This window comes from Zea mays, chromosome 1, assembly GCF_902167145.1.
Source record: "Zea mays cultivar B73 chromosome 1, Zm-B73-REFERENCE-NAM-5.0, whole genome shotgun sequence".
Classification (NCBI taxonomy): domain Eukaryota; kingdom Viridiplantae; phylum Streptophyta; class Magnoliopsida; order Poales; family Poaceae; genus Zea; species Zea mays.
The window spans coordinates 19,087,391-19,108,184 of NC_050096.1; the positions used below are offsets into that span (position 1 = coordinate 19,087,391).

The 20,794-nt window shown below is 42.3% G+C and overlaps 1 pseudogene; it reads left to right on the forward strand.

Moving 5' to 3' along the window:
* The first annotated feature begins 17,512 nt into the window (after positions 1–17,512).
* Positions 17,513–18,987, forward strand: LOC103631830 (purine permease 3-like; annotated as a pseudogene).
* The last annotated feature ends 1,807 nt before the right edge of the window (positions 18,988–20,794 follow it).

The window sequence follows — 20,794 nt, forward strand, 5'->3', positions numbered from 1 at the left end:
GACAAAGAGAGCTCAGCGAACAGTACATCGGCAACGGCTTCTTTGCCAATTACTTTTTATTGCCGAGTGTGACACTCGACAAAGAGAGCTCGGCGAACAGTACACCGGCAAAGACTTTGTCGAGTGTCATTCGGTACTCGGCAAAGAAAAGCGGCTGTCACGGCGCCTCCCCACGGAGACGGTGCCTTTGCCGAGTGTCACATAATACACTCGCCAAAGAGATTACCTCTTTGCTGAGTGTCTACCAACCTGCACTCGGTAAAGGGTCCACCAGCGGGGCCCTTTGTTAGCTTCTTTGTTGAGTGCTCTAGGAGGCACTCGGTAAAGCTTGTTTCTTTGCTGAGTGTCAGGGCCACAACACTCGGCAAATAAACTTTACCGGTGCCCAGGTGTTGCTTCTCTACCGAGTGCTATGGCCCGACACTCGGCAAAGCACCTCTTTGCCGAGTGTTACACTCGGCAAAGTGACTAGTATACACCTTTTTAATTTGTTTTTGCTATTCAATCCAAATAAACAAAAGATATCACATATGTGACGGAACCTCCCAAGTTATTAGGTCCACCTACAGTTGTCCTTGTCCAACAGACCTCAGACAACCCTATAGGTGCCCCTGAATTACTTGACAAGTTTGGTATCTATTTTTCTTACCTTTCCCAAGAGCGTTTTACCCGTCATGCAGACATTACAGGTCATCGGAGATATGAAAATGCGGAAGCGGTTACATAAACTTACCTTTATTTTAAAAGTAAGACAAAGTTATATATTACAGACCAGTAATTAAATGAGTGCTTAGTAGTATTATTACAAAACCAGGGGAGGCAAAACTCCTCCCGATAAGTATCAACAAAAGTTCTTATGGAGGAACTCTTCCTCCCGCAGCTTTACTCTTGCTTTTCTTCTTTAGGAACCACATTGGAACAGAAACAACAAAAGTTTGTTGCTTCCTCACCTAAAAACAATAGGGAATAAAACCCTGAGTATGGAATTACTCAGCAAGACTTACCCGACTAAAGAAAAGACTCTCAAGGGTATGCTGGTTATACGGGAGTCAAGGTAAGGTTTCTCAATAATCAAAGACTCTTTTTGCAGAAATGCTTACTAAAGTGGATCCTTAAAAGTCCAAATTTTACTTGTCAGGTTAGGTAAGATTACATGTCTCTAGAGTTCTTTCTACCCTAGTTCATTCACTTGACCTGCACTAGCCAATTTCTTAACAAGCCCTTCATCTTTTCTGGAATTCTACGTATAGGTCAGTGGCCAAGTCTTCATAACCGCGAAGGTACGCGATCCGAATCGAGTATACTCAGCTGAGGATCTCCAATCACACGACATATGTAGCACTTAACCCTTGCATATGTCAACCCGCCACCAGGGTTCTTAAGACCAGATCAGGTTCACGTCAATTGAGAGCACAGATACACCACCATCCAGCCTCTTGCTACGGAGGGTACACGCTACTCTCGCCACCGCTCCACGCCCATTGCGTGTTATCTTATTCTGGCCTTAGTCTGCCCAAGACAAGGCTTACCCATGACGAGGCATGTGACCAGTTAAAGGGGCCTCGGTCATCAAGCCTATATCGACACGGTCCTTATTCGACTCAGACAGAGACACTACACCGAGACTCCTTTCTCGTGCAAGTCACCGGCCCGGTCTCAGTGTCGGTGTTTTGGGTCCGACCGCACACCCGGGGTTACCCCTCAAGGTGCTTTTAGGAGTAGGACGGTGTTATCGACTGTAGCTCAATGGTTCGTGCTGGTTGCACGAGAAATAGTGGACAATGGTTTACAGGTTCGGGTCACTTTGAAATGCGTAACACCCTACGTCCTGGCGAGAGTGCTTTATGTGGTGGATTACAAGGGAATTCTCTAGTGCGGGGAACGTAGAGAGTTGGGGTGGATGGCTGAGTAGTGAGCGTCTTGTTCTGAAGGGGTGCCCCCTAGGCCTTATATATTCGACCGTGGGGCAATACATGCAGATATGATAACAGCGTGCGCCTAAATGATAGTGAACCAACTGCGTCTATCTTCCTATAATTCAGCCGACTCATCCTCGCTTGATTCTGATGCATGGAGCCCTAGTGCGGGAAGGTTGGGTCACTGTTGTGATCCTTGTTTGAATTCATCGGGTCGTCTGGGCTTGCACCGATCCAGCCTTATGTCGATCCGCTTCACTGGTCATCTCTCCCAGGCCCACAAGGGGATGACCTTACGAATTATGGGGCCATTGGGCCTTTCGTGAGGTCTTTTATCCTTCTGGTGGACCCGGGGGATATCTGTCCCCCACACTCAGCTTAATCATTTCAAACCCAAAGCTTGGTACCTGGCAGAGGTACATCTTTTTCGATGTTGAACCCATCACGGCCATGAGGAGTCCACCATCAAGTTTTGTTTTCAAAAACATCCTACCCACTTTTGCCATAACATCTTTGGTAAAAACAAAACATTTGTTTTTCTAAACCAAGGCTAAGCATCAAAATCTTTTGTAAAACAGGTGATCAAGGAAGGTAATCAAACTCAAGGAAGGTAATGGAGGAATTGTTTTATCAATCAACTCCTATCACCTAATGCAATAAGCAAGTGATAAAGATCTTTAAATCACAAGGAGGTGGCAAATACACCGGGGCTTGCCTTCGTTTATGGGTGAGTCAGGCATGGATCCACAGATGTCAAAGTAAAAACAATTCCCTGCTTGAGGTTCCGCAGGTGGTGGTGGTGAAGTCTTCTCCTCTTCTACCTCAACTTCTTCTTCGTTTTCTAAAGATAACCATATATATGTATATAAGAATGTATGTCATGAAATGCTCATGAGAGTGCAAAGATAATAAGAATTTATTATCTAAAGTTCTTGAATAAAATTTTCCTTCACGGTTCACCGGGAAACTAGGGTTTTCGGAGTCAACAGTGAAGTTCAAAGAGCAGGGGGTGGGGGTTTTGGGTTCTAATTATCAAACAAGGTTCAAATCAAACCAAATTCTACCCAAAGCTTCTAAATAATGTTTTAAATTCATATAAAAAGTTTGGGCATTTTTGGATTTATTATCTATTTTCTAAAAATCCAGAAGCAATGTTTTAAGCTATTTTAAATACTCCAAAATTCCCTATTTGTCTTAAAAATAAAAAACTATTTTTATTAAATTCTATGGAAAATAAGGAATCTAGGAAAATTAGTTTGACATTTTTAGGGTTTTTCTATAATTTTCTACAGCTTTTCAAAGTTTTACTGAAAAAGAAAAAGTAAAAGCTTCAACAGTACTGGGCCGATTCTAGCCCAGCCGGCCCAACAATCACAGAAAAAGGGCGCGTGCCCGCGCCTGCGCTGGCAATCTTGCAAAAGGGCCCTCGGTGCTTTAACTAACTGGGAACGGGTTCAGTTACTATTTCTCTGAGTCATTGACGGTTTACACATAAACCCTTCACGTTTTATTTTCCCCCAAGCCGAGGTCCTCGACGACGGTGAGCGCGGGGGATGAACTCCGGTGAGGTTGTGCCGGTGGATTCACACAACGACCGGTGCTCCCGAGCGGCCATCACCGAATCGAACCTTCCCCGAGTGTTTCCCCTAACTTAATTTGAAGATTGGTATCCTAATTTGCCTTGGCCACGGCGACCGAAGGCCATGCGGACAAAGGAACATGTTCCCGGTGATAGGTGATGGTCCAGTTCAATTGAAGGGGTCGAAGAGCTTTAGGAGGACCTAGGGATGCTAGAACAAGCCACGAAGAGACTTGAACTGACCTGAGCTGAGCTGGTCGTGGCGAGGTCGTTTTCACGGTGGCGGAAAACTAAATTGGGGGAAATCCGGAATTGGTGCTCTGCAGTGAACGATTGCTGGTGATTCTTGGTGGCTGGATGCTTAACTATCCTATGGAGCTCATCGTGGCTTCAATTTATTGGAAGGAAGAGCGGTGGCGCTCAATTTGGCTGAGCAGTGCTGGCGGCCGGAGAAGGAGAAGAGCACTGGCGCAGTGGATTGGTGTCCAACACCGTGGCAATCGCTCTGGTGATCAACGGAGAGCGAGAGCAGACTACGGCGATGCGGTGGAAAGGGTTAGACACGCGGCGGACAATGGTGGCGGCTTAACGGCGGTGAGAATCCTTGTCCGAGGGTGGTGAGCAAGGGGAGAGGTACTGCGGCTAGCCAGAGTGGCGTCCAGCTCACCGGCGGCGAAGATTTTCTTATCCCGCGATGTTATCCATCTGCCACGAGCGTGAATCCATACGCCGGTGACACGAATCGCGGCGGAGGATCGGTCATCGGCGGTGAGGTTTACTGAACCTGATCATGTTACTGTACCATGGCAAACAACATTCAGACGACCTGACAGCCATTCTTTGAACTTGATTTTCTCCCAAATTTCTATGGCAACTCATACCAAGTTCTGCAGCAAGGTTGTAGAGCTACAAACCAGTTGCATTTCGACTATAGGGGTTGAACTCAATTAAGCACTAAATCAGGGTTGAATCCTAGGCCAAAGATGGCTCTGTTACACTGCAAGTCTGAGGTTCAGAGTTCAATCAGCCTGATAGCCAGACTTCAGACTTAATTATCTCCCATTTCTTCTCAACAACTATGCTTATACTCTTAAGCAAAGTTTTTCTCCTTTGTTAGGTCTACAAGTTTGTTGTGGTGACCTAGGGCAAAAACCTTAGAATTTAAAAGTTACAAAGCCCCAAAGTTGAGCCAATTCTCTGATTTTCAGACTTAGTAAAGAACTCAAATGAGGTCCATTTTGCAATTAAGTCCAAAATCCAAGATTTGGCTTACAAATCCACATGTTTGTGAACCAAATGACTTAGGATACTCATTTATCATAGTTTTTGCACTTTAGTCCAAAAGTGGACTAATTTTGCACATAGGCCCCTAGGGTTTGGATTTAGGGTTTTCCAGGGTTTCAATTAGGGTTTCTGGTATCTCAAGGGTGTAAATGTAACTTAAACCCATCCTTAGTAATATTTTATGACTATTTCACTTAGTCTTTGGGGTTTTCTCTATTTGGCTCTTGTTTTACCCTTCAGGATCCCCTTTAGGGTTAAGCATCCTATACTAGGGTCTTATTTGCAAAATGTCATAACAATACAACTTGTTTGAAATTTTTTCCTAGGGAATGCACTCTAGGTGTGTCAAACATATGCAAATACCAATACTCATGATGTTATGCTCAAGTTTTATTAACAGTAACACCAGAGGTGTTACAACATATACATCACAAATATCACATAATCATCACAGATATAACATACACATCATATATCTCACAAACACCATAAATCAGACAAGTTCTCACAGCATTAGCAACATGTTCGGACACAAACATAAGTATCCAACACTCAAGAACATAAGTCTCAAGTATCTCAAAAAGCATTACCAACATCTAACAAGTTCAGACTGGGTTATCTCACAAAGTATGAACAAAACTAAGAAAGATAATATCTCATCAAGGTGGGCGACTGGACTGGTGTGGCGATGGGCTGGGCGATCCATAAGGGTTGTTGGATGCCGCCTCAGATTGTCCCTGCACGGAGAAGAGATTGCATGTGTTACGCCAGATGCATTACCAACATCTACTAGAATTTTGATACTCACAGGAGTATGGAACAGAGCAGGGTCAGCTGTAGGGAACAATGGAGGTGGTGGAGCGAAACCTTGTGTGGCGTCAAGGCTCTGCATGTACTGGAACATCTCTGCCATCCTCTACTGATCTACCAGGCGGGCCTCCCGCTCCGCCATCATCCTCGCCTCCATCTCCCGACGTTCCCTCCTCTATGTTTCTAGCTGGGTCTGTAATATTCCAAGCCAATGTTATAGTAACTAAAAGAGAAGGTATATAACTCAAGGAATGACGAATTACAGAAGCACTAACCTCGAGTTGTTGTATGCAATGATGTGAGCTATTCTATTGAGGTTGTATGGCTGGACTCGAGCCCGTGCTCCTTGCTCGCACCTGAGACAGAGTGGGAGTGGACGATGAGTCCATTGCCCCGTCGGCAATCCAGTACCGCCCAAGTCTCTTGCCTCCTTCGACCCTCATGACGACATCGGGGTCAATCTGCTCGGTCCTTGGATCGTATTCTAGGCCATGGACCTTCTGTGCCATGGTGGTGTAGTCATAAAGGCGGCTGTAGACAGTGGGGTTGATGTACGCCTCGAGCCTGTTATCCGAGTTGTAGGTGACGTCGGACGTCGCCTTGCCCTTATGGGCCATAACATAGGCCGAGAAGATGGAGCAAGGCTGACCACCATGTGACACCGACTGCAAGAAAACCAATGAGATAGTTAGAAATAATATCTAATCCAGTGTTATATACTTAAATAAAAAAGAGGGTGTACCCATGCTTCTGCATATTGGCCTAGGCTGCGACTGCCTTGGTGGTGGGAGGGGACCTTGCATCATCAGACGCCGTTCCTGGCTAGCGTTGTGCACCTCGTCCCACTCAGGCGAGCATCACCTATCCACCATCTGCTCCCAGCACAAAGGATGTGCGGCGCACTAATATGGAATCATCTACAAAGTAAACACATACACTGCATATCAAAAGATAAAATTAAGGAAAAATTAAAGTGTTGTATATTAAAGTGTTATATTTACCTGCAAGTACTGGTCCCTGGTCAATGACATGGTTCGAGCTTGCTGCTTGGTCACCTTCTCCCTAAGGACGGAGCCATGATAGCTGATGATGGCCTGGATTCGTGCCTCATAGTGCATGTCCACGACAAGCTTCTTACAACTCATGGTGGCCACCACATCCGCCTTAGCCTCGTATCCAGCCTCACATCTGAAGAAATCCTGCATACAAAAATGATGTATCCATACATTATTTCAAGAATGTGCAATAAATGCGACATATTTTACATTATATTAAGACTTACCCACAACTCTTGCTTCACCCGCTCCGCCTTGTTGTTGAATTCCCTATCGTCTCAGTCTACTGCATCGGGGGCGATGGCGTAGTGGTCGAAGGTGTAGGATGGGCTCGTCACTCCGGTGTACTCAACCAGTCTAGGGAAGTGTTCCCTGCACAGCAGGCTGAGGACGTCGTCATGCCGCGCTGCCTGCTGCTGGACGTCGTTGTCCTGCTGTGCCTACTCCACCGTCCTGCTCCTCCTCCCCCTCCTCAGCCAACCGCTCACCATCTTTGTCTAACAACCTGCAATTAAGAGTAAACAAATAAGTACATATAAAAAGATGTATTTAGAAACATGTGCAAAATAAAAAACTATAGCATTACATCGATTAAAAATAATCTTCATATGTGTCGGGGTTAGCCGGATCATAACTCTCATCATCACTATCAACCATTTCATAGTCAACACCATTTGAAGGTGCAAGTTCGTCATTAATGTCATTGCCTTCAAGGATTACTAAGTCATTCTCATTTTACACCTCATCCTCCTCCTCATCAACAACCATTCCAATATCTACTACCATTCCGAGAGCTTCGGTTAAGTCTATCTCAAATCGCCCTTCTAGCCCATCTTCTTAGAAGAACTCTCCATCGTATGTGTCAAGGTCTAAGTTATAATCTTCATCGTTAGGAACAGGTAATCTACCGTGCGGTGATACCTTATACACAACATCCCAACACTTAAGTTGTTCTTTCGTTTAGCACACATATGGGAGATAATACACTTGTGTGGCCTGTTGGGCCATGATATAGACATCGGTATGAACAGAAGGTGTCGTAGGATTGTCAAGGGGATGTGGAGCTGCCTCTTCTGTCCATCACCAGAGTCTACCTCCATGAACCTAGACGATTTACACTTCGGACAGTACTTTGCCTCCGTGTATTCTTTCCTAAATAGCACGCAGCCCTTCGGACAAGCATGTATCTACTCATACGTCATCTTGAGTGCACGAAGGAGTTTTTGTGCCTCGTACATGCTCTTTGGTAGAACGTGATCCTCCAGAAGCAGGCTGCCAATAACCGTCAACAAGCCATCGAATGCGTCTCGACTCATGTTGTACTGCGACTTGAACGCCATTATACGCCCAATGGAATCTAGTTGTGATACCTTTGTCTAGCCATGAAGAACTAGTAGAACTCAATCTTTGCTTAACTTTAATGTTGATGGATCTGTTGTGCACTAGGAGTACTCTCCATATCTTGCTAGAACAGAGCTTTGTCGTTTGATTGCTAGGCTAAACCTACCTCTTTGTTTTGGTGAATCTAGAGCATTTCAAGAATATATTACCCCGTGCTCATAATCCTCGGTTTATTAAGTCCTCTAGGCAAACTACTGCTAGAGATTTGATTAAACTGTTTAATGATCGTGTTGAACAACTTATTGGTGTCCTGAAATCTGTGTCGTCTATTGCACTTACATCTGATATTTGGTCTAGTAAAGCTAAAGAGGATTACATCAGTGTTGTTGCTCATTTTGTGAACTCTGATTGGTGTTTAGAAAAGAGGTTACTTGGTCTTAGACCTATAGAGGTAGCTCATACTGAGTATAACATAGCTAAGCGTGTTGAAATTGTTGCAAATGATTATGGCATTACTAATAAGATATTTGCTATTGTGCTTGATAATGCCTCATCTAACAAAACTGTAATGGATGTTCTTAAACCATTGTTTTTATATTGGCAATTTGATTCCTATGCCTAGTAGAAATGAATATGATTTGAGTTCTATTTTCTTGCACCAGCATTATGCTTGCAACAATATTAACTTGATTGTTAAGAGCTGTTTGAAACGTCTACAACCATATCTTGAAGATTTTAGAACTGCAATAACATTATTGAATTCTTTGAATCAACGCATTGCTTCCTATAAACAGTATTGCCTAAGTGTTGGTGTCCGTCCTCGTAAGATCGAAATAGACATGGATGTTAGATGGAATTCAACTTTTCTTATGCTTAAACATATAGTTCCCTATCAAACAACTTTTTCTGTTTGGATCAAAACCAACTATCCATGCAAAAGTGATGGTTCTTTTTTACTGATTGAAAATCACTGGTGTATTGCAGAAAAATTGTTGACTTTTCTTCAATTATTCTATGATTCTAAGTGGCTTTGTCTGGTGTTTATTACCCTACTTCACCCTTAATGATGCATCATATTCTGAAAATTGCTAGGCATCTTAATGCATTTGAGAACCATGAATTGTTAAGAGATGTTGTTGTTCCTCTGAAATCAAAATTCAGAAATATTGGAGAGAAATACCCATTCTCTATGCATTTTTCATTCTTGATCCTAGAGATAAAATTAGAGGGTTTCATAAAGTTATTTAGTGGTTATCTACTCTAAATGGTATTGATTATAGTAGATATCCATCATCTATTCGTACCAAACTAACTAAAATGCTTCAGATTTATGAAAACAAAATTGGTGGAGCTTGTTTGAGTACTCAACCAGTTCTAGTACTAGTTCTGGTAAGGCAGCAAAGGCTTGGAATGATATATATGATGATGAAACTTCCAATGCTGGTATTGCTAGTGGTAGTGTATCTAGTGCAGGTGCAGCTACACTTGGTACTAGTAGTTCATCTTCTCTATCTGAGCTCTCTTCTTACCTTGACAGTGACACTGAAACTAAGTTTGGTCCAAATTTCAACATTCTTAGCTGATGGCAGCTATATAATTAGACTTATCCAATTCTTTCTATACTTGCTAGAGATGTTATGACTGCCCTTGTGTCTACTATATCTTCAGAATCCACTTTCAGTCTAGCTAGATGGGTGCTCGAGGAGCGGCGACGACAACTGACAATAGACATGGTGCAGGTGCTCTCTTGCATAAAAAACTGGGAATTAGCTGACTAACACAAGCAACATACTGTAGAGAAGGATACCAAGGAGCATGAATCAACTTTTGAAGTTATGTACCTAGATGATGAGCAACAAGTATCACCAGGGAGCAAGAGAAAGGAGGGAGGATTTGTAGCAGGTAGCATTAAGAAGAAGGACAAGTCACTTGTTCCTGAACAAAGAGGGAGGAGCGGCAAGGAACCATTACCAGGAAATTCTAGTGACAAACAATCTTGAAATGTTTCTGGTTTTATATCTATTTATGTTGTTTTGTAGTACCTATGAACTGGACTATAAACTGGACTATGAACTTTATAAGGAGCTGGCTATACTCTTTTCCTTCCAAGGGTTTTCTCACGAGGTGTGAGTTTTTACCTAGAAAGGTTCTTAATGAGGTAACATTGCACCAAGGCTCCAAATTAATTATCTATTTGGCTAATTGTCTTGTTCTGTGATGTTTTGTGATAAATGTTGAGATGAATGTTGACATGAATGTCTTATGTAGTACAATGAAATTCTGAGATGCATTGTGTGTATAATTCTGATATTTTCTGTATAATTATGTGATTTATTTAAATATGTGCTTTTGGCTTTCTGTTGATGACTCGGGCCCGACATGGCACTGTCGAGCTAACCACTCCCTGACTAGCCTGGCCCGTGGGGCTGTTGGCATGCTAGGTATGGGCTGCCAGTCCAGCCCGACCTAGCACGGGGGTATATCCGTGTCGTGCTTGTACGCGGTGTAGTCGAACCGGGCCGATGCGTGCCGGGGTCGGGCTGGCCCGGCACGCACAGTTGGACATGTATAAGCTGCGGCCGGGCTGGTCTGTCCCGCACAGTTGGACATGTATACTTGCACCATAACATTACCCTAAATATCATTGAACTAACAAACTACTATTGTTATAGGCTAACATTCTGGTTGTCCAACACAATTGTCCTCCATGAGATATTTACTCCATCCATGACGACTATGAGCATGAATGGTGGTGCCAAAAAACATGATAGAAAATCTATGACAATGCTGTGGAGAAACAACTACAATGTCAAGCAAGCCAAACTTGGTGCAATGCAGGTGCCAAATGATTCGCCAGAAACAAGTACACTTTGGCTGCATTAGAGAAGATCAAATATTGGATATTTTCTCGCATTTTGAGACAGTATGGTGGCAGGTAAATTTATGTCTTAGATAATACATGGAATTTAGCTAATTTTGCACACTAGCTAGAATGATAAAGGGCGGCAATAAGGTGTTCCTGTAGAAGAACGACAGCGAGATAAATGTCCCCTTCCCACACACAACTTTTGCCTTTCGTTCTCTCTGTATATGTTGTGTTTATTATGGCATCAGCATGTTTCATTAAGAATGTGAACATGACATACTGTGTGTGTAAAAAATCATAATCACATCGACTTGTAATTATATTGTATCACTGTTTTGAGTCAATTTTTTAGCCATGGTAGCAACACCGGGCCACCCTACAAATGTAAGTTAGTTTACCAGCAGGTACACAACAATATTTTGTGCTATCTATTAGGTATTCCTACCTACCTATCTAGTTCATTTTTGCGTAAACATGATGTAGGTGTGTGCACAAAGCATGCATAATATATATATATATATATATATGCATAACTAGGTAGCGTATCAGGTGCAAACCAAGTTTTCATACAAAACTCGTGCAAACCAACTAACAAAAGTCACAAAAAATTCTCAAAAAATTATAGATGTACTTCATTGCTTACTCTAGCACTATATAAAATTTCAAGTTCAAATTCATAAAATATTAAGAGATACAAAAAATAGAACATTCTGAGATAAAAAAGTGTAAATTATCTAAGAATTTTCTCTTTTTGTATCTTTTAATATATGATGAATTTAAACTTAAAATTTTATACAGTGCTAAGTGAACAATGAAGTGCATCTATATATTTTTTGAGAATTTATTGTTAATTTTGTTAGATGGTTTGCACGGAGTTTGCACGAAAACTTGGTTTGCATCTGATACGTTATCACATAACTATATCTTGTCTCGGCCGAACTTTTCTATTTCATTTTTTAAAGTTGAATTGAGCACGATATTATTTTACTACTCCCTTCGCTTAATTTTGAGTTGTTCTACTTTCCAAATTATAAGTCATTCTATCTTTTATAAAAAAGTAAAAAATATCCACCAAAAAATTACATAATAAAATAATAACATTAGATTTTTTATTGATTATATTTGTAGAGTATATATATCAAATTAATGCCATAAGTCTTTATAGCTCTTTCTATTAATTTAATTAAACTTATTATAGTTTAATTGTTAAAAAAAGTTGGAATGACTTGTAATCTGAAACGGAAGGATTAATAACTAATATGAACATTGACATGTGCCTCGAAGTTTTGCAAACACAACCGATGAGGAGGGTCTGAAAGAAGTCTAACTACAGGCGGCTAGCTCAAGACATCAGTTTTTCTAGTATATAGTTGTTGTTGAACGGCCTTGTTACGCAGCAGGGTTCATGGTCTTTTCACGACTCCAGCGCTGAGAAAATTCTTGTTAGTCAGAAACCGTGTGGTGGTCCAACTTCATGAGTCAAGTATTCAAGTGTTCTTATCGTTGAAAATCCATCGGACAAATCATGTGGCAGATTAAATCTATCTACCACTCATGCGACCAACTGCATCCACCTAATTGCCGAATAGTCATGGCATACAATACAACAGCAACTATGCAGCTTTACTGATGTTTACTTTCAGAAAAAAAATGTTTGTAACATCATATTGCATGTACTGTGCCATCCACTTGGGTGTGTTTGCTCGAGGAGTGGACGAGAATAGAGCGACTTCATTCCTATTTTCTGAATGTTTGATTTCCAATAAAATAAGATTAGAGCGGCTTTTAAAATCTATATATAAAAATTTATCATAAATAGTTGGAATATGCTTCCACTCCAACAAAATGACTAGACTTGAGTGCTCTTCTGAACACAAGCCTCTCCTCTCTCTCCTCTCCTCTAAACTTATATGGTTTTCCAACCAAATAAAGAACAGAACGACTTCGTTCTATGCTACTCTTAAACCAAACAAAAAATGGAGCAACTCTATTCTGCTTGCCAAACTCAGAATAGAACGAGTCCATTCTTAAAAATTGGAATGGAGTCGCTCCATTTTAATTGCCTCTCAACGCAATTTTAAATTATCCGATCCTTTACCGGAACAAAGTGCACGCTTTTACCTACCGTACATATACCAAAAAAATGATCAACCAAAAGCTTGAAACGAACTTTCTGGTTTCATTATAGTGTTCGACGACCAAATGAGAGAATGTTCAGGCAAACTAAGGTATTGTTTGGTTTGAAAAATTAACCCATTCTAGATTAGATAATGCATCATAAGTCTATTTTATAAATTTAATGGAATAAACTCATTTATCATATTATTACTAATTACTTCCTCCATTCTTTTTTATTTATCGCATTTTAGATAAAAATAAATTAGCAGACGACAAGAAGGGTGGTAGTATTAGTCTATTAGCACTATCGGAATTTTGCTCTTTAATGAGTGTCAAATATTTTACCGAGTGTTTTTTTTCGGATACTCGGCAAAGAAGCTCTTTGCCGAGTGTCACGCAAAAAAACCCTCGGTAAAAGAAAACACTCGGCGAAGAAGCTCTTTTACCGAGTGTTTTATTTTTGACACTCGACAAAGAGCTCTTTGCTGAGTGTTTTTTTAAAACTCGACAAAGAGCTCTTTTCCGAACATTAGGCAAAGACAATTTAAAAATCACATTTTAAAGTAGTAAACTAATTTAAATAAAAACATTTTCAACTACAAATTTGTATAACTCATCATGATGTACAATTTATATTTTGAACATTTCTTCATATGACAAAATAAAAATAAATTTGTTCATAAAACCTATATCTCTCTCGTAGTCTATGAAACTACGAGAGAGATGTATAGAATGTGTGCATATTGTTAGAACCATCATGTGAGATGAACAAATGATCAAACAACCAAAATAAACTTTGTAGATCTTCAGAAGTTATAAAAGTTTGTAGTTGACAATGTTTTCATTTAAAGTCATATTGTCAACGAAAACTACGTCTGAATTTTAAAAATTTAAAATTTGAATTTTGAAAATGACCTAAAAAACCACTAACACGAAAGTTGTAGGTATGGAAGAGTTATGAAACTTTATAGTTGACAATGTTTTGGTTTGAAATCATCTTGTCATGCAAAACTATGTTTGAATTTTGAAATTTGAATTTTTCAAACTACCTCGGATGGAAAAACCACCAAAATAAAAGTTGTAGGTCGAAATATAATGAAACTTTGTAATTGACAACTTTTTGATTTGAAATCATCTTATCATTGAAAAATTCGTATTAAGTTTTCAAATTTAAAATTCAAATTTTGTAAACGACCTCGGATGTAGAAACTATTAAAATAGAATTTGTAGATCTCAAAAAGTTATGCAACTTTATAGTTGATCACATTTTCAAATGAATTCATTTAGTGCCTTAAATAATCAAATTACTCTCGGTTTGTTATATAGTACATGAGGAATGAAAACGTAATATAAATATAATTGATGTAGTAGTGTAGTGGTATAGTAGGGTATACGCGAGAGAGGTTGCGAGTTTGATTCTTAGCATTCACAAAACATGTAAATTTGATTCAAAATAATAGGGCGATGGATAAGGTAATAGGTAGGGTTGGAGAGTTGTTCCTATAATTTAAAAAAATGTTTTGCTGTTTTTTAGATTTTTTTTCGATTCTTAATTTGTCGAGTGGTTTTCTTTGCCGAGTGCTTTTCGACACTCGACAATCCAAAAAAAGTACTCGACAAAGAACCATTTGCCGATAAAATATTTGCCGAGTGTTGCTTTGCCGAGTGTAAAATAGACTTTGCCGAGTGTTTAAAACACTTGACAAAGAACGCGATTCCGGTAGTATAGGAATAGAATGGTGATAGATCAACTTATTTCATTCCACCAATCAAACAAGAAAGTGAGAAGTAAAAAATAATAAACTACTTCATTTCTCGAACCAAACACGCTTGTTATAAGCTGCTTGGCGCAAGCCGCTACGTGAATGAGTCGATTTCTCGCAGTAGGTGACGGACATATATGTGCGTTTTCACCGCTTGGATCGTTGCGAGCTCTACTTTCAGCCAACGCCTTATGGAGAAAAGCGAAAATTAGGGTTAGTTTGGAAGCCATAAAACTAGAGTGGATTGTAGGGTTAGAATTCCCTTCTAATTCAATTTTAAATAAGAGAGATTCTAGCCTCTCCAATCTCCTCTGATTTTATGGCTCCCAAACTAGCCCTTAAGAGTTAATTTGATGACAAAAAGATTACCGGGAATTAGAGGGGATTGAAGAGAAAATGAACTAATTTCCCCCTCAATTCTCTACTATTCCAGTAATTCCTTGTCACCAAATCAGTTCTAAAGTATAACTTTTCCAGGATAGTTAGGAGAGACACCGGAAATTCCAACCGAGAAAGAGGTGCCGCTTTTTTTTTTGATAAGACAGGAGGGGTGAGCCCCTACTGAAAATTTTATTAAAGCTTTAAAATAACAGAGTTAGAAGCAGACAGAAAGCAGATTACAAAGGGTAAAACAGCCTAACTACAACGGGAAAAGGAAAAGAGACGAGGTCTACTGCCAAAGCTGAAGCCATGCAGGAATTGTCGAATCAAAACGGCCTTTAGCCCTCAGCATGACAAGATGAAGTTCCCTTGCAAACTCATTTTTGCAGTGTTGCACAGTCGGGGCTTTGTTCTGAAAAAACCATGCATTGCGGGTTTTCCAAATGCTCCAGTTCATGAGAATGACAATTTCCATAGAGAATGGAACATTGAGTTGTTGCATTAGGTTTACTGCCGCGGCCTCAGGATTAGCAATTCTGGGAGACGTCAAACCAATAGAAGTCCAGCAATCCTTTGCAAAGTTACACTTGAGGAAAAGATGGTAAAGAGTTAACACTCGAGAAAGAGGTGCCGCTTTTACAAGCCATTCCAATTTCCTGCTGTCTTTTTCTGCTGCCCTGCCGATACAATAACTGCGGTTCCCATCGTTAGAACGACGCCCATTACCTCTGAAAAGCGTGCGCAGCAAGAGTGTCTCCTAGTAGTGATGATAAAAGTAATCGAGTAAGCAAATGTGCAATGCCAAACTAGCTATCGGGCTGAAAGTCCGTAACTACGAACTCCAGACCGGTAATCTTCAGGAGAATAGTCTATGGTAATTTTGATATTTATATATATACTAGTATATAGTCAATGTTAACACAAAAAGTATCCTGGGACAGGTCAACGGCGGGTCACGATGGAAGGAAGATCTAAATAATATTGTTCATTGGATTTAAGTAAAGTAGATAAGATTATCCCGCGACCGTTGGTTTTAAAAGTGTGTTAAGTCTGAATATATTTTGCTTGAGATTTAAATTAGTGAAGTTTATGGGTGTCTGGTGTGATTTGGTTGTGTGGCTGTGAGTTTTGTAAAGTTTAAAAAGATAGATTGTTTAGTGTTATAGATACACAATTAATCAACGATACATCTTTTGGTGTATAGTTTTATAAGCTCATTTAATTTACATATGAAATTCATACAGTACTATTACCGTAACTAATGTATTTGAATTTCAAATCGTGCAGAACCAAACTAGCTTAGTACAGTCGAGTGGAACCCATCAAATAAACATCTATTTTTTTCAACGGATCGAAGCCCACAACGAAGTAACCAGGGTCCAGGGCAGCACACATGCGTTAATACCCAGTCTTTGCTGTCGCAGCCATACGGACTGTGGAGTTGCAGTCTACACCAAACAGAAACGATGACGGAGTCACGAAGCCTGCTGCAGTTTCCTTGGAGGCGCTTGGGCTTTTGCTTTGTCTCGCTAAACAAATGACATGTCACACTGTGTGTATGCAGAAGCGTGTGTGAAACGCAGACGCTGGAGATGTAACAGCTTGGTACCAGCTACTAGTTCCACTCCCATGCTTGCTTGTGACGACGTCGACTAGCTAGTAGGCCCTATATATAAACTGGCCAGTCAGCAATTCTTAGTCCTACGTGGACGGTAGTTGGCTGTGGACATCAATGTATACAGTATAGGTACGTATGGGTCAAACGGAGCTCACATAGTCACATGTTGCTCTCTGTCCATGTGGTCAACCAAAAAAACAGCATTATGCTCTACATGGCCAGGACAAGGACATAACATACTCCATCTAGCTGAACCTCACAGAGTCACGGAACATATCCGGTACACATAGAATCTTAGTGTATATGGTGCATAGATTAAATTATCACTATCTATATTAGATCTAACGTCTCTGATTGATCATTGTAATTTATAAATAACACCTTCCACAACTACACCCCATCACATAGGAGGATGTCCTTAACAAAATATATCAAACAAATAGAGATGTTAGATCTAAGATGCGTAATACTTCCATATACACCGGATATGTTTTCATCTATCATAACATGTAATGCGAACCAACCGACCAAAACTGCTAGTTGGGTAACTGTTCCGTGTGTACTTTTCTAATTATAATTAATACCCGGCTGCTTGCATTGCATGCGTGCATGAGGTGTGTATGTTGTATTCTCTTCTTCCCATTATATTCCAGTTTCATGCTTTATTTGTGTTGACTCACCAACTTCCTTAACTAGATTTTCTACGGAGACCTCACCAGATCTCTCCGCTTTATATATATAAACCCTAGAGGCCTGCCATATGCAAACACAGCCAAAACGAACCAACTACAAGCAGATCGAGTCTCCAGACTCTTCCTGCAAAAGGGCATAGCATCAAAAGGCTGTGTGTAAAATTCGTCGTGTCCTGCAAAAGGTCATGTCGTCTCCGATGGCTACCATAACGGCTAGTGCCAGTTCAGCCATGCAAGAAACCAGCAACGACAAGGCTACGACGAGTACTACCACTATCGCCTCGCCGGCGCCAGTGCGCTACCGGCCGTCGCCCTTGGTCATATTAAGCGCCTGCCTTGTCCTCATGGGCGCCGGCGGCCCGCTCCTTCTCCGCGCGCGTCTACTTCGTCCACGGCGGGGAGCGCCTGTTCCTGTCCGCCATGCTGCAGATCTCCGGGTGGCCCCTCCTCCTCCCGCCCATCTGCGTCTCCCTCTACCGGAGCCGCAGCCACGGCGTGGCGAACCTCCTCCTCCCGCCGCGCCTCACCGGCGCCGCGGCCGTCCTCGGCGCGTTCTACGCCATCTCCTGCTTCGTCTACGCGCTGGGCTCGCAGGCTTTGCCGCTGTCCACGTCGTCGCTGCTGCTGGCCACGCAGCTCGCCTTCACCGCGGTGTTCGCGTTCCTCTTCGTGGGCCTCCGCTTCACGCCCTTCTCGGCCAACGCCGTCGTGCTCCTCACCATCGGCCCGGCCGTGCTAGGCGTCGGCCCCGGCTCCGGGAAGCCAGCTGGCGAAGCCTCGAGGACGTACTGGACAGGGTTCTGCGAGGCGATCGCCGCGGCCGCGCTTGCCGGTCTTGTTCTGCCGCTCGTCGAGGTCGCCACGGCGCGCTACGGCCGTCGCACCGGACCCGCGGCGAGAGTGCCACCACCGTACGCGACCGTGATGCAGATGCAGGCCGTGATGGGCGCGGCTGGCACACTGGTGTGTCTGCTTGGCATGGCCATCAAGAGCGACTTTCAAGCGATTCCAAGTGAGGCCGCCACGTTCGGGCTCGGCAAGACCAACTACTACCTGGTGCTCATCTGGGACGCCGTCTCATGGCAGCTGCTAAACCTGGGTATCGTGGGGCTCATCACCTGCGCCTCCTCGCTCCTCGCCGGCATCATGATCGCAGTCCTCTTACCGCTCTCCGAGGTCCTCGCTGTTATCTTCCTCCATGAGAAATTCGATGGGCCCAAGGGCATTGCGCTCGTGCTCTCTCTTTGGGGCTTCGCCTCCTACCTCTATGGTGAGAAGGCGCAAAAGAAGATGGACACTCAGAAGAACGAGCAGCAGATGGTAAAGAAAATTGATGATCTGGAGTCGGCTACTCTTTGAGGATCTACATATATATTTCTTCATTTCTATTTGTATTGTTGTGACAGCATATAGACGTATACAGAGAGCCATATATGTAAGTATAGACTATAGTAACATGGTTTAATTTTAAGCTTAGAGATTGTTTACTACGTACATTTCCTACGACATTATTTCATTTGTAAAGAAGAAGAGGCAAATGAATTAAAGTGATACGATTGTAATACTACTACATCCCTTTCAAACTACGTTAACATTTCCTACGACAGCAAACGAAGGAAATTCTGACAGTTAAATTAATTCCGATGGTTAATATTGAAGCCGTCGGAGGTAACACAATATCTGACGGTCTTTTTAAGACATCGGAGATTACATTATTTTCGACGGTTTATCTGATAGCCGTCAGAAATAATATTAACATCTGATGGTTGTCAGTCGGAAATAATGGTTTTTAGCTAATGCCGCTCCAATCGTTGTTTGAATTCTTTTCGCTCGCTACCGCACACGCTCTGTCTCCGTATACCTCGCACCCGCAACAGCTCGCTGTCGTGCTCGGAGGAGCTCAGGCCATCGCTGCACCAGCCGTCGCATCCACGCTCGTGTCGTCTCTGTGTCCGCGCCATCACCGTGGGCCGCCTCGTGCTGGCCTTCGCTGGATGCCACCGGTATAGATGGCCAGCCCGGAGCACGGCACGGCCCGTAGTAGCTGGGCACGGCACGACACGGCTGGTGTCGGGCTCGTGCCAGCACGGCCCGATAGGTAGTGTCGTGCCTGGGCCGGCACGAGTACGGCACGATTAGCCCCTAGGCACGGTTAGACACGATTATGCATGATTAGATCCAAGCACGACTAGTTAGCTGTGTGCTGTACTCTATTTTCTTATATAGGGTTTTCTCACAAGGATAAATTTTTACCTAGATAGATTTTTAATGAGTCAGTCATTGCCCTAAACAGTTCAATATTACATATTTTAGTATGTTTTAACTGTGTTTGTGAATATCTGACTAAAATTCTGTGGTGTAGTGCTAAACGGGCTATATGGGCTAAATGGGCTAAACGGGCCGGCACGGCACGGCTAAGCAGCCTTAGTGCCATGCTTGGGCCTGGCCTTAGGCACTAGTGCCGTGCCGGCACGGCACGGCTATTAAACGGGCCAAACGGGTCGTGCCCTAACCGTGCCGTGCCTGGCCGTGCCCAGGCCGTGCCGTGTCGGGCCGCCCATTTGGCCATGTACACCGGCCGTCTCTGCCCCGCCTGTCCCTGGCTCCACCCACCACGGTTCGCTACTCTGCTCGACCCCAGCCGCCCCGACATCACCCGCGTCCGCCGACCGTGCCCACGCGCGCCGCCACTAAGTGAGTATGAATTATATTTAGAATTGTATGTATGAATGCGTTGTTTGATTGTAGTTAGTTTATGTACAAGTAATTGATTTTGTATGTCAAAAAATGTTTAGTTTGTTATTTCCTGCGGGCAGAATGTGATTATATAATTCAATTATGTTGTTTTAGTTTATTTAAGGGTGCTTAAATAACCTAAATTTATAATTTTCGATGGTAATTATTAAGCTCTCGAAAATAAGATGATTTCATATAATTTATCACCTGAAATAATATTATTTATTATATAATATTGTATTAGTGGTTTATTAGTTGAATTATGTAATAATGCAGGATGATTCTAGCTTAAGCACATGTAAGACTTTACCTAGGTGTCACTTGTTTTGGCCCAACACATATTGTTTCTGACGACCACCAAGAAGTTGTCGGACATAAGGCAAAGTTATATCCGACGGCCACCATGAAGACCGTCGAAGATAATACTATTATGTCTGACGGTCTGCATGGTAGCTATCGGATATAATATGTGTGGGCCCACTTTGCACCGTTACGGCCATTACCGAGCATATCGTCGGCGGTGCCTACGAGCCAACGGACATATGCTATCTCCAATGGCCGCTATTGGAGATAAGCTTATTTCTGACGCTTTAAAATGACTGACACTTGCCGTGGAAGATAAGGCTTATATTGTC